Source organism: Zootoca vivipara, chromosome 17, assembly GCF_963506605.1.
Source record: "Zootoca vivipara chromosome 17, rZooViv1.1, whole genome shotgun sequence".
Taxonomy (NCBI): Eukaryota; Metazoa; Chordata; class Lepidosauria; order Squamata; family Lacertidae; genus Zootoca; species Zootoca vivipara.
This window is the reverse complement of record NC_083292.1, coordinates 13,593,941-13,608,794: the sequence shown is the minus strand read 5'-3', so window position 1 is coordinate 13,608,794 and position 14,854 is coordinate 13,593,941. Positions and strand designations below refer to the sequence as shown.

At 49.7% G+C, this 14,854-nt stretch overlaps 1 protein-coding gene across 10 annotated transcripts in view; it reads right to left on the bottom strand.

Annotated features, from left to right (window-relative positions):
- Positions 1 to 14,556, bottom strand: part of HIC2 (HIC ZBTB transcriptional repressor 2) — a 123,790-nt gene extending 109,234 nt beyond the window's left edge. For 5 of the 10 annotated variants that reach the window (XR_009556946.1, XM_035097866.2, XM_035097871.2 and 2 more), the window contains exon 1: positions 14,436 to 14,556. The gene's annotated coding sequence lies outside the window, so the exon portion shown is untranslated. Of the gene's footprint in view, positions 1 to 13,349; positions 13,602 to 13,685; positions 13,804 to 14,435 lie in introns of those variants that run through there. The other 5 variants (XM_035097867.2, XM_035097870.2, XM_035097874.2 and 2 more) reach the window with 2 other exon arrangements.
- Positions 14,557 to 14,854: the final 298 nt, after the last annotated feature.

Below are 14,854 nucleotides of genomic sequence, written 5' to 3'. Positions count from 1 at the left end.
TCACATCACAAGAAACCCAAGGCTGGAACCAAGGAGGAAAGGCAAGCAATAAATGACAAAGCCACATGTTTTGCATAGCCATCAGCTTTGCCCCAAATCTCAGGAGACAAGAGACATGGAGAAGGCAGAGTTAAAGACAAAAAAAAACCAAAAACCCAGCCACCCCATCCCTTATATATGCAACCTGCTCAGGCATTAATATGCCACTAATTAACGCTTTGAGAATCTTTGAGAATTGTGAGCTTCGGTAGTCATTTTAAGCTTTTACACGAGAACCTTAGAAAGAGTCCGCCCCCTGAGGAAACCATTCCTGTGAAACGGGGAAGAAGCTAGCCGCCCGTCGGAAGAGATAAGAACGCATGACACATCGTAGCACTTTATTATCAGACTCTAATATCGGACTTGATTATTGCACTATGGTTTTCCCAGTAGTGATGTATGGAAGTGAGAGCTGGACCATAAAGAAGGCTGATCGCCGAAGAATTGATGCTTTTGAATTATGGTGCTGGAGGAGACTCTTGAGAGTCCCATGGACTGCAAGAAGATCAAACCTATCCATTCTTAAGGAAATCAGCCCTGAGTGCTCCCTGGAAGGACAGATCGTGAAGCTGAGGCTCCAATACTTTGGCCACCTCATGAGAAGAGAAGACTCCTTGGAAAAGACCCTGATGTCGGGAAAGATGGAGGGCACTAGGAGAAGGGGACGACAGAGGACGAGATGGTTGGACAGTGTTCTCGAAGCTCCTATCATGAGTTTGACCAAACTGCGGGAGGCAGTGAAAGACAGGAGTGCCTGGCGTGCTCTAGTCCATGGGGTCACGAAGAGTCGGACACGACTAAACGACTAAACAACAACAACAACTCCGCAGGTTAAGTACGGACTTCCAGAACCAATTACACTCATACTTCGGGTTAAGTACACTTCAGGTTGAGTACTCCGCGGACCCGTCTGGAACGGATTAATCCACTTCCACACAGAAGTTTGGTCCTGCTTCCCCAGATTCTCTTTTGGCCCATCTGCACTACACGTTTAAAGAAAGATCATACCACTTTAAGCAGTCATTGTTTCGCCCAAAGAATGCTGGGTATAGTAGTTGGTTAAGGTGCTGATGCTGGTAATTGTTAGGAGATTCCCTACTCTTCCTTCCAGAGTGGTATAAAAAAATTCAACCCCTTTTCCCAGGGAACTCTGGGAAATGTAGTTCTGTGCGGCAAATTCCTAACAACTCTCAGCCCCCTTAACAAACTACAATTCCCAGGATTCCTTGGGGGAAAGCCACGGCTGTTTAAAGCGACATGGTTCCAATTTAAACATCGTGCAGGTGGGGGGCTTCGATTTCAGAAGGGTCGTTTCCTTGCTGCTGCTGTTAAACAAAAGGGTCTCAGAAATGCTTGATGGATCTACTGCAAACCAGCCAGTGATCAACCAGTAGATCCAGACCTACAAGAACCAGCCCCAGGTGCTTCGGTGCCTGAAGCCAGAGGCAAGATTCTAACCCCACCCCACTGAAACCTAGCAATTGAATCTTATTTTCAGCAACAGCCAAGTTTTTTTAAAAAAAATGCTGAATGATTTCTCCCTTTCGGAGCTGCACCTTTAGCACAACTGTTTTTCTGCTCTTTAAAGAGCACTGTGCTCCATTGCTCCAGGCTGGATTGCTGCAATGCCCTCTCCGTGGGGCTGCCCTTGAAAGCAATTCAGAAACTTCAACTGGCCCAAAATGCAGATTACTGACCTGGGTTCCCTTCAGGTGTCCTGTAACCCTCCTTTTGAAACAGCTGCACTGGTTGTCATTCCCAGGCCCAATTCAAGGTGCTGACATTTAACACCTCCCAAACGACTCAGGTGCCAAATACCTGTAAAACCGCCTGCTTCCCTACAGACTGACATTGGTGGAGGGGTGCCATCCTGGTTGTTCCATCACCCTCAGAACCGGGGGGGGGGAGGAGTGGCTTGGGAGAGGGCCTCCTCTGTGGTGCCCCCTAAATTATGGGAAACCCCCCACCAGAGGTGCGCCTGAAACCATCATACAGCTGTCATCGAATGTTGAAGACGCACCTCATTACACTTGAGTTGTGCATTTTTTTAAAGGGACACCCCCCCCTTATTTCTGTAACTTAAGTTGCTCTTAAACTGATTTTAATATCGTGCTTCAATTGTTGCAACCCACCCCGGGACTTTGAAGCAAAGGGCAGGTAATTAATTGTAATGTTATTGTTATTATTGCTTTATTCAGGCATTCTCAGGTTGTGGTTTCTTACTACAGCGAAAAGACTTCCGGGGGTTGTCAGCTTCGTAAGTCGAAACCTTCGGAAGTAGAGTCATTCGGGTGTCGAGGTACCACTGTACCAGCTTTTAAATGGACCTCTGGGCATTTTTTTTGTATGTTTTACTTAGCTATAGGTACACGCCTTGCTCCTTTAATTTCTTTTTTGTAACTAGCCTGGTTAATTAAAGGTAAAGGTACCCCTGACCGTTAGGTCCAGTCGCAGACGACTCTGGGGTTGCGGCGCTCATCTCGCTTTACTGGCCGAGGGAGCCGGCGTACAGCTTCCGGGTCATGTGGCCAGCATGGCTAAGCCACTTCTGGCGAAACCAGAGCAGCACATGGAAACGCCGTTTACCTTCCCGCCGGAGCGGTACCTATTTATCTACTTGCACTTTGATGTGCTTTCCAACTGCTGGGTTGGCAGGGGATGGGACCGAGCAACGGGAGCTCACCCCGTCGCGGGGATTCGAACCGCCGACCTTCTGATCGGCAAGCCCTAGGCTCAGTGGTTTAACCCACAGCGCCACCCGCGTCCCTTCAGCCTGGTTGATTACAGTGGTGAAAAATCAGTATATATAAAGGGAGGCATTAACGCAGGCATCCCCAAACTGCGGCCCTCCAGATGTTTTGGCCTACAACTCCCATGATCCCTAGCTAACAGGACCAGTGGTCAGGGATGATGGGAATTGTAGTCCAAAACATCTGGAGGGCCAAAGTTTGGAGATGCCTGCATTAACGTCTTCCTCCGCACCAAAGGGAAGCTTGGGGAATGCAGGAAGGAGAGCCTGCCGCCTGAGGCATGCATCTCATTCTGCCCAACAGTAGCACCGGTACAGAGATCAATGCCCCGCTTCCATGAGAAGTGGCAATGGCCACCAACTTGGATGGCTTCAAAGCAGTGTTATAAATGCCCTAGGTGCAACTGGTGGGTCCCCAATTATGACCTCGTGGAGATCTCTGGGTGCCAGGTTGGCAACTGACATCTCCATCCGACTTTCTTTAGCAGGTTATCAGAAGAGCTTATTTGCTGCATTTAAAGCCCACCTTTTTCTCCAAGAAGTACATGATTCACACAGCCCTCCGCGGTTAATCCCTACAACGACCCTGTGAGGTAGGCTAAGAGGCTGCGACTGACTCCCAAGATCCCACAGTGAAAGCTTCATGACAGAGTGGGGATTTGAACCCTGATCCCCAGGTCCGAGTCCGACACTAACCACTACACCAAACTGCCTTCCTAGAGTTCTTCTCCTATGGGGCAGCTATATTAATTAAGTAGGTAAATAGATATGAGGAAAGCAAACTGTCACTGAGAGAAGGATCTGAAATATTCTCCTTGGAGCTTGGTTTTATTATGGATTATTTCATGTCTGCTTTGAGACTGCTTTGAGATTTCTTCTTTAAAATATAAAGTGATAAAGAAATGAACAACAACAAAAATAAATTTCATTGTAAAATAAAAAATAAAAAATGGCACCTAGAGGTTCCGTTGTGGTGACCACAACCTAGGTTTAAGGCTCCATTTGGTGATTAGCTGGATAGCTCAGCTGGTTAGAGCGTGATGCTGGTTACACTGAGGTTGCAGGTTCGATCCCCATATGAGACAACTGCATATTCCTGTATTGCAGGGGGGTTAGACTAGATGATCCTCTGGGTCCCTTCCAGCTCTACAATTCTATGATCTGGGAGTTTCTAACACTGCAAAAGAGGATTAGCCAAATTCACAGAATGTTGCTAGCCGCGACTGCTATGACCTAAAGCAGGCATCCCCAAACTCGGCCCTCCAGCTGTTTTGGGACTACAACTCCCATCATCCCTAGCTAACAGGTCCAGTGGTCAGGGATGATGGGACTTGTAGTCCCAAAACAGCTGGAGGGCCGAGTTTGCGGGTGCCTGTCTTAAAACCACGGCTGGAGGCAGTATGCCTCTGAATCCTAGGGGCTGGGAACCGTAAGGGATGAGAACGCCGTTGAACTCAGGAGTCCTGCAGGGTTAGATATATACAGTGGTGTCTCGCTAGACGAATTTAATTCGTTCCACGGGTCTTTTCTTATAACGAAAAATTCATATAGCGAATCCCATAGGAATGCATTGATTTTTTTTATTTTTTGTTGCCCATAGGAACACATTAATTGAATTTCAATGCATTCCTATGGGAAACCGCGATTCACTAGACGTATTTTTCGTAAAACGAATTCGTCTAGCGAGGCAACCTCCGCTAGAAAAAACCTTTCGTTAAGCGGAAATTTCGTTAAGCAGGGCATTCGTTAAGCGAGGCACCACTGTACTGCATCAAGGTAGAGCAGACCTGTGTTTGCTCCACCCCCTTTTGCCTATGGCCCCACCCACCGCTGGACCTTTCCCCCCCAATGGGCAAGCAGTAATTACCTTACGGCCTTATCTGGCGCAACTCAGGAGCACAAACACACAGAGAGACATTCTTTTGCTAATAAAAGCTAATCCTATAACAGGCTCACTTCGCTCTCCCACTACCCCCTTCCCACAATGGTCTCAAAAAAGGGGCACAGGGCTCGAGCAGCTGGGGTGGGGCTCTTGCAGGAAAATACACATGCAGGCAGGCAGATGGTCAAGGCCCGGGTGTCTTCCCCCCCCCCAAGGGAGAGTTGCAACACCAACAGAAATGCAGGAAGGAGGAGTGTGAAAAAACTCCCGTCTGCCACAAGGTGAAACAGAGAGAGGAATGTAGGAGAACTCGTGTCTTTATGTAGGAGAGGCGGGATGAGGGCGGCACATGGGCAAGGAGGAGGGATGGAAGCCTCAGGCAGCTCTCCCCGAAAGGAAGTTTCAAGTGGGCAGTTGCTAAGGCCAGGGGAGGCAAGAGGGGACCCACAGGCTCCTTGGAAGGTCAAAGCTTCAATCCCCCAAAATCTCTACCTGCAAAGAGTGATGGGGACCCTGTGATACCCTGGCATAGCTGTCAGCCTTCCCTTTTTTTGCTGGAAATTCCCTTATTCCAGCACCGTTTCCCGCTGCTATCCTGGATTGTTAGATATACCGTAGACCCAGGGGTCGGCAAACTTTTTCAGCCGGGGGCCGGTCCACTGTCCCTCAGACCTTGTGGGGGGCCGGACTATATTTTGAAATAAAAATATGAACGAATTCCTATGCCCCACAAATAACCCAGAGATGCATTTTAAACAAAAGGACACATTCTACTCATGTAAAAACACCAGGCAGGCCCCACAAATAACCCAGAGATGCATTTTAAACAAAAGGACATGTTCTACTCGTTTAAAAACATGCTGATTCCCGGACCATCCGCGGGCCGGATTTAGAAGGCGATTGGGCCGCATCCAGCCCCCGGGCCTTAGTTTGGGGACCCCTGCCGTAGACTGTCCCCAGGACAGGTGAGGCTGCTGCTGATCCCTTATTTTCAAATCCGAAAGTTGACAGCTATGCACGCCGGCCACCATCCAAAGTCAGTGCTCCCATCTAACTCCCCCGGCATGGCCAATGGTTCGGGAATTGTTCCAAACACATCGGGAGGGCTCTTTATCCCCTAGGAATGACAGCTAAAGAATCCCTGACTGATGGCTACAGGGCTGTCTTAAGCATATGCAGCATCGGGGTGCAAATATCTGCCCGGTGCCCCCCCCCCCAGGTTGCCTGCGCAGGAGGGCAGAGCCGGCCGGCTGCCTCAGTGTCTCGCTGGCTCGGTCACCCCGGAACTCGCAGCGCAGAGCCGCCCGCAGCAGAACAGCCTGCCGCAGCGGTCCAACCGACAGGCAGGCTCTTCCCCGGATTCAACTCTCACGCCCCGGCCTGAGAGCCCAGCGCCCGGGGGCTCTGCACCCCTAGCGCCTATGGGTAAGACGGCACTGGATGGCTACCCAACCTCTGTTTCACAAGCTCCAATGAAGGAGCCTCTTCCACCTTCCAAGGGAGTCCGTTCCACTGCCAAACAGCTCCTACCGCTGACGTTTAGTCAGAATTCCCTCTCTTGCCATTTGAATCCATTGGTTCGGGTCCTACCATCCCGAGCAGGAGAAAACAAGCTTGCTCTTGTCTTCCATGTGACAGTCCTTCAGATATTTGAAGATGGCTATCGTATCCCTTGCCCCGTCTTCCTCTTTTCCCCCCAGGCTAAACATACCCAATTCTCTCAACCGTTCCTCGTAAGGCTTGGTTTCCAGACCCTCGGTCATCTTGGTTGCCCTCCTCTGCGCGCGTTCCAGCATGCCAATACCCCATCTGAAACAGTGGTGTCGGGAAACGACACACAATAGTACTCCAGGTGTGTTAAATTTGTGGTCTACTTCACTCCGCCTAAAAGCACGGACTGCAGTTATACTGGCCTCACTTCACGAAGCGTCCTGTTATGATTACCACGGACAAAATGTGCTCCAAATACTTCACAAGTGCTAGAAATAAAATAAACTAATGCTATGCTTTTTATGAATGCATGTTTTGGGAAAGCAAAGGTATATTAAGTTAAGAAGGGGGGCGGGGGGCAAATTCCTAACATCCAGCACTTCCTCTCTGGTCTTTTCTCTCAATTTTTCATTCTTCCCAAGATCAAGTTCAAGAAGGATACCGACAAGCTGGAACGTGTCCAGAAGAGGGCAACCAAAATGGTCAAAGGCCTGGAAACGATGCCTTATGAGGAACGGCTTAGGGAGCTGGGCATGTTTAGCCTGGAAAAGAGAAGGTTAAGGGGTGATATGATAGCCATGTTCAAATATATAAAATGATGTCATATAGAAGAGGGAGAAAGGTTGTTTTCTGCTGCTCCAGAGAAGCGGACACGGAGCAATGGATTCAAACTACAAGAAAGAAGATTCCACCTAAACATTAGGAAGAACTTCCTGACAGTAAGAGCTGTTCGGCAGTGGAATTTGCTACCAAGGAGTGTGGTGGAGTCTCCTCCTTTGGAGGTCTTTAAGCAGAGGCTTGACAGGCATATGTCAAGAATGCTTTGATGATGTTTCCTGCTTGGCAGGGGGTTGGACTGGATGGCCCTTGGGGTCTCTTCCAACTCTATGATTTAAGAGGATGAGGCTGTTCTCAAGTACAGCGTCAAAAGGACAAGCGAGGAAAAGCTGGACATTTCCACTGCCCCAAGAAAAAAAAAATCCTGGGCATCAGAATCAAACGTTTTGTTTTTTTAACCTCAAATGATAGGACATCAAGAATTCTTTCCAGGACCACCTTTTGAGGTACATCGTTTAAAGTGTCTCCCCTCCGTGCCGTAAGTGAAAACCTCTTCCTTCCTTCCCCCCCACCCACCCACCCAACAGGACCAACCAGAACACCTGAAACAAACACCTCCCAGCAAGTTGAGTTCCTAGCTCAAGACTTCCCCAATGCAAATACCATCCAAGTCCTCCTCGGGTCAAGAAAATAGGACAGGCCTGAGAGCAGTCATCTCAATAATGCAAAGCGGGGGGGGGGGGAGACCCCCTCCCCCCCACCCCCTCCACCCAGGGCAACTTCTGCTTCTCCAAACAGCTGACTGCAAGTGCACGGCTGGGAGCTGTTTATTAACGAAATGAGAAATCTGATATATGGAAAGAAAACACTGTGTGAGGATTAATCCTGGATTGCAGTTTGTAGCCAACTATGGGCCTCTGTCCAAACGCAGGCGAAGAAGCACGGGTGCTTAGTCCACCTGTCACCGCAGGTACAGCTACCGAGGCAAGTGGTGGTGCTGTGGGGGGGGGGAGGAGTTCTCTCTTGCTGCAATTCCCCTAAACCGCTGCTTTTTAAAATGATAATAAATTAATTGACAGCACTTTTTACGAGCCGAGTCTTTCTGGCTTCTGCTCGCGTTCCTTTTCCTTCCTCTTTCTAACACAGCCCAGCAGCGAGCAAGAGGCGGCCGTGTCTCCCTTCCAAGGGGGGGGCGTGATCTAATACGTGGTTAATTCTCGCAAGTTTAAATGTGCCAAGATGCCCCGTTGCCCATCGTAAAAAAGGTAAAGGGACCCCTGAACATTAGGTCCAGTCGTGACCGACTCTGGGGTTGCGGCGCTCATCTCGCATTATTAGCCGAGGGAGCCGGCGTACAGCTTCCAGGTCATGTGGCCAGCATGACTAAGCCGCTTCTGGCGAATCAGAGCAGCACACGGAAACGCCGTTTACCTTCCCGCTGTAGCGGTACCTATTTATCTACTTGCACTTTGAGATGCTTTCAAACTGCTAGGTTGGCAGGAGCAGGGACCGAGCAACGGGAGCTCACCCCCTCACAGGGGTTCGAACCGCCGACCTTCTGATCGGCAAGCTCTAGGCTCTGTGGTTTAACCCACAGCGCCACCTGCGTTTGATGTAAGCGACATCAAAAAGCATCCCAGAGATGCCACGTCGGTTATAAGGTTCGATGAAGGAGGCGGCTTTCGCAGGGAAGACCGAATAGGTTCTGGAAACCTCTTGGAAGTTGTAAGTGCAGAGTAGGGAGAAGAAAAGGGGGGGGGAGCATGGAGGTATAATTAATGGTGCCCATTTCGAGACTTTCTTTACCATAGTAACTGTGGTACAATGACATGAAATATCTGCAGCGTTATAGGACAAATTGTGGAATAGTAGCCGTATCAGCTCACGGAACGAAAGTGAGCCTTCAACCCACATGGACAAAAGTGGACCAGGCCTGAGGTCCATCGAGCCCGGCATCCTCTTCTCACAGTAACCAATGGGAAGCCAGCAAGCAGGACCCGGCTGCAGCATCCCTCTCACTCACCTGAGCTTCCCAGCAAACGGTATTCCGATGCACAAAGCAAAACAGAACCTTGGGTCCTCTGTGCATCTGTCTTTTTAAAGCCGTGCCAATTGGTGGCCATCGCTGCCTTTCGCCACAGTGAATTCCACCGGTTTAAACTCTTTTGTTTGCCTGGAAATCTCTCATCAGCTGCAGCATGCAAGGCCCAATGGTGGGGCATGATGGGAGTTGTAGTCTGGCAACATCTGGAGACATAGGTGTCGTACTCCATCCCTACGCTCATCACGCTCAGGAAAGCTAACTAATAAACCGCGCAGGCAATTTCCTACCATTTTAGAAAGCTGGTATCGGAAGAAGCCCGTGGGGGTGGGGTGGGGGGGTCGAGGTCGAGGTCCAGTTAGGGTAGGATTTGGCCGCGGAAACTGCCACACAGGTATAAACAGCAGCCGCTTCCGATCGGACTGCAGAGTCTCCTACATCCAAGTTGTGAAGACACAATATCCAGTATTCTTCCGAAGCTTTCTGGGCCTGTGGGCGCATTTGCAGAATGGGGGATGTTGTGCAGAAAGCTCCACCAGATTGCAAAATTGCATGTGCTGTGTGTTAGAACTGCTCACATGCTAAGCTGCCCCCAAGAAGGCAGGCACTGGGCCAAATACGACGACTATCTGTTAAAAAAATCTGGCTCTGGCATGGGTTGACTCAATCCATGCCTTCTTATTACAACACACTGGGCTTCATCAAAGTGCCAAAAGGCAATCCTTAAACCTCTCTTTGAACAACCTTAGCGGTACCGACCGCCACCTTTCTCCTTTAGCCGAGTCAAGCCCTGGAAAGGGGTTTCCATACGATTGCGATTTAAAAATTCCCCGGTTTTATAGCCAGGCTTGGATTTCTCCATAATCAATTCAACAGCTGAGCCCTGTTAATTTTTTTCGCCGCAGAGCCCAACCGGCATGTCCAGCGATGCTGAAATGCAAGACACACCCCCTCCACCCCAAGCCCTTCCCCCACTTCTTCAGACCCCATTGAGCTTAGACTGTCACAGCCTGCATAATGGCTGAATCACAAATGCAATGCGTTTCCGCCCCTTCCCCCCCTCCTAAAAAAAAAAACTTTCCAAGACAACATCTGCTGTGGAGTTGTTGAAACCAAGTCGCCCTAAGGAGGCGAGGGGTCTTAAGCTGCAAGGAAAAACCAGAAGCACTAACTAGCCTTAAGAAAGTAGGATATTCCCGATTAACACAACAAGCAAATTAAAAAGGGGCACAGTCTGACTCAACAGTAGAAAAAAGAAATGCACGTGGGTTTGCCTTACAGGAAAAAAATAACAAAAACTCTCTCCTGAAATGGCAAACCCCTACCAAAGAGATGCCCCATTAACATGCCACGGCTTTCAAAGGAGCCATCTGCCGATGTAAAAATTGGGATTTTGCAACAGTGGAAAGAAAAATAAAGACCATCCATAGGATCGAATGTCTTAATTTTTTTCCCATGCCAGTGATCAGAACAATGCTGTTTGTGAACTGCCACCCCTCCCCTCTCTTAAAAACACCTGTAATAGGCTATTTCTGCTTTTCAGAGAGTTTGCCACTAGCTTCCTCAAATTGCCTCACCTCGCTGGCCCTTTTGTTTGTCTTCCTCCCAAAAAACCCCCAACCTTCAGCAGCATTGTAGAAATTTTTTGGGGACTGCAGCAACCAGGGTTAGGCGTAAATCCATTTCAGCTCTCTGCCCCCACCCCCACCCATCTAAAAGCCTGGCCAAACAATTATAGAGCGCACCCATCCACCTCTGAGGTCTGAGGCTTCCTTATCACACAGTTGCTTCTGCTAAACTATCCAGGGCTGGCGGACAGGACAGGAGCTTTATTACGTGATAGCTTAAAGCTTCAGGCATCTATATAACACACTTTTCAGGTATCTATAACACGTTTTCCAGCCCAAGTCGTTCAGCAAAGCAGCAGCAGCCCGCACAAATTAAGAACTTGATGCTGTTTCTATTACCTAGGTGCTATTCTCTACAGGGAGTTCCTTTTAAAAAGAGAACAAAAAAATTATTTCAATGTTTACATCTTGGGAAGTTTGAAAAAGGCATGCAAGATCCAGATCTCTTCCAACACACAGAAGTTGCTGCTTCTGGGTTTGTTTGTTTTTTTTAAGAAGTAGGTGCATGAACATCTGAAAAGGTGAGCTATCACATAGGAAGGATGACTTGCATCCCCCCCTTAAGGACTGTCAAGATTAAATACTCGCCCTCTTTTTCGACGCACCGTCACCCTTCCAAAAATGGCATGACAGCACAACTTCAAACATGGGAGGCACATGTATTTCCTTGCACCAGAGGCGAGCGGGGTCCTAGTCCACTTAAGAGAATGCATTTCCGGTGCATGTGTGCGGAATGAATTTGGATCCCAACGGAACGAGACATTTATGCCCTGGAGAGAACATATGAACAAATGCAAAGGGGGTTTATTCTCAAATTTATTTTGGATCCCCAGTTGGTGAGATGACATGACGGAAGCAGGTGGTGGAACTGCTGGGATTTTTTAAAAAGAAAAAAGAAACTCCCAACTTCTGCACCCACTTAATACCATCTGTAGATCCCATTGAAGTCAACTTGATTTTGGTTCAGGTTTCTTTAAAAAAAATTTTTTTTTAAGGATAACCACCATGTATTCTGCTTCGGAACTCCGAAAGTTTCTTTTAAAAAAAAGGAATTCAACCCAACCTAAGCACTGTCGCAATTCAAGACTGGGTAGAAAGCATCAAAGTAGCAACCCACAGTTATGGGAATAAGTCAATTTCCCCTCATGTCACTGACCGCATGTGGAATTGCAACACACACAATCCTAAACAGCCAGTTTTTGACGCCTGATGAAAAGATGAAGTTTGGCTCTGGAAAAAAACCAACCCAAACCTTTTGTTTGAAATAAGCCGTTTCCTTTCCTCCTCCTCCACTCATTATTCATGCAAATATCTCCCCATTCTAATAAAATCGCGTTTTATCTTCCGTAAAAAACAAACAAAAAACCAAGAAATGTTTCGCAGTCAAGAGTTCTGTGTTTCCAAAAAAACCATAACTTTTTCCTCCGCTCCCCAATCCTCCCACATGCCTTCAAACCAACATCACATTTTGCCACGCATCTCTCAGTGTACAAATTTTTAAGGCTGAATTCGCTATGCAAAAAAAATTCACCCTTCCTTCAAATGTCCAAACACAATTCAACAGAGTGGCCTAAGTGACAGCCAAGTCCCAGCAAACATTTTTATTTCCTTTCAAGCCGGGGGGGGGGGGGTTGTTGTTTATAAGAATTTTAAATAGTTGTGTTTTTTTCCCCAAAAAAATCTTAAGGGCAATGTTAAAAACACCTCCCCAACCAATGACAATGACAACACAGCCATCCCGAGTAAAATGGCTAAAAGAGAAGGAACCAGCTGGCATCTCTGATAAAGGAAAAAACTGCACTATGTTGGAGGGGGGGGCAGAGGAGAAGGCACCCTCTTCTGCCCTCCCTGGTGCACCCATTTCAACCAGGGAGAAATTAAAAACAGGGGATCCTTCGAGCTTCTTCCAGAAGTTCACATTTAAAAAGGGTCCCTAAACCCAAGATTCTCAGCAAGAGCCAAATGGGCGACTTTCATTTGCAAATGTCAGCCATCCAAGTTAGAGAGGAGAGAGCCTTTTTCCATGCAGAGAGAAACACACATTTCATTCATCAATAGCATCAAAATTGACTAAAACTGCACGGCACGCACACACAGAGAGAAATGCCATTTCTCCACCAACAGCAAACTCAAGTGAAAGCTTTCTGGTTGAAAATTCACAAACTTCGGGCTTCCCTTTTGCCTTTTTAAATACACATCATACATATACAGTATACCGAAGTCCTTACTTAAGACTATTCCTCAATTGTTTCTTTTTTTGCCGGGGTGGGGGGGAAGGAGAGAGGCTATTCAGTTCGGGGAGGGGAAAGGGCAAGCCTGACTCCAGGGCAGCTTGAAAGTTACGCATTGCTGAAACGTGTGCGTCTTTCGGATAGAGTATTCTTAAAGCAGCACATTTTAAAAAAGGAGAAGGGAAATCTATAGATTCCAGAAAGGGATTCGAGGCTGCAAGGCTGGCAGCGGTGGCGCTGCTGCGGGAACGCCAAGAGTCCGCCCGGGGAAGGCAACCCTCCGGTTTCTAGTCCCTTTGAATTTCGCAGCAGCAGCAACAAAAGCCCCCAGATCTTAACAACGCCCCACAGCGCCTGTGTCTCTTCGCTCTCAATGGAGATGGAGGTGAAAGGAAGCGGGGGGGGGGAGAGAGAGAGAGAGGCGCAAGCGATGTGGCAAAAGTTCAAACGCAGCTTGAAAGAGGGGCTCGGCCCGAGGAGGAAGAAAGGGAGGTCGTGGAGATGGGGTCACCTTTCCGTCGCCATCGATGGGGGCTCCGCGGATCGCTTCGGCGAGGAGACCGGAGGGGTGGAGAAAGGGTCCAGTCCGAGCCACGGCCATGCCACGCCGGGTCTCTTCAGCGCCCCCCCCCGCAAGCCTTTCCCCGAGCCTGCCGGGCCCCCCTCCCTCTCCAAACCGACCAACCTCCCCCCCACCCCGGTTGCAGGAGGAAAGGCTCGCTCCTGCCACAAACGCAAGCCTATGCAAAATGCAACGCCCCCCTGGCGCTCGCTTTTTCCATGTGCGCCCCCCACCCACCCTCGCGCACACACCCCTCTCTCAAAATAATTGCTTAGCTGCACCCACCTCCAAGAGTCGGAATCAATGAGGGGGGGAGGGGAGAGCCGTCCATCAGGGGCCCCCACCCCTTCGCCCAAGGCTTGTCCAACGCGGAGGCAGCGGCGGCAGCTGCAGCGGCTTCGCTAATGCCCCCTTCCCTCCCTCCCTCCCTCTCTCTTCTACCCCGCCCCCTCCTCCTCCTCCTCGCCCTCCCCCTCCCCCCGGGAGGCATGGGCTCAGCCATAGGGCAGAGCAATGCAAAACACCCCACACACACAAAGAGGGAAGGAAGAAGAGAGGGAGCAAGGCAAAGTTTGCAAAGCCAGCGGCCACGACGAGTTGCGAGGGCTCTCGTTTCCAATAGCACACTTTGGAAAAATTAAAACGGAGCGGGGGAAATAATGCAAAAAAAGAGAGAGGAGGCACGTTAATATTCTCTCTCTCTATATATACGGTATATAGATATATATATGTATTGCACACGCCGGGGGTTCTGTTGGGCTGCACTGCAAAATGCCACCGAGGCTCCTCTCCGACGCGCACAGCGGGCTGCGCGAAGTCCGCTCGCCCTTCCTTTGTGTGGACTCCCCGCGCGGACTTCGAGGGCGGGCTTTGCATGCAGCGCAGCGCCAGGCAAACCCGGGCAACGGCGGCGGAGGCTGCCGTCGCGGTCCGGCCAGCGCCGCACACGTGTGCGCGCATCCGCACGGGCATGCATACACACCCCCTGCCGGGAGCGCGGCAGAGCCCGGAGTCCCCGCTCGGGCGGCCGCTTACCTTTTCTCCGGCATGCTTGGGGCCAGGGGATTTTCCCGGGAGGGTCCCCCGTCGCAGCCACCACCTTCTCCGCCGCCGCCTCCTCGCTCCTCGCCTGTCCTCCCGGCTTATAGCAGCCCGTTCCTTATCTCACAGCCTTCCTCTCAGCGCCATCTTGTAAGCTGGTGACGTTGGGAGCCGCTCACCCCTGACCCACATTTGAATATAAGCCAAAATGGGCAAGGGAGGAGGGGGGAAAGGGAGAGAGAGAAGGGGAAGGGGTGCGCGCGGAGGGGAAACGTGGAATGGGGGGAAGGAAGGCGCAAGAGCCGCTAAAGGAGGAGAAAGAAACGAGCCTTTCTGCGGCTCTTCCCCTTCTGCAACTTCGGGGGGTCAGCGTTTGCATTTATTGTTTATTGCTATCATTATTGCTATTTGGG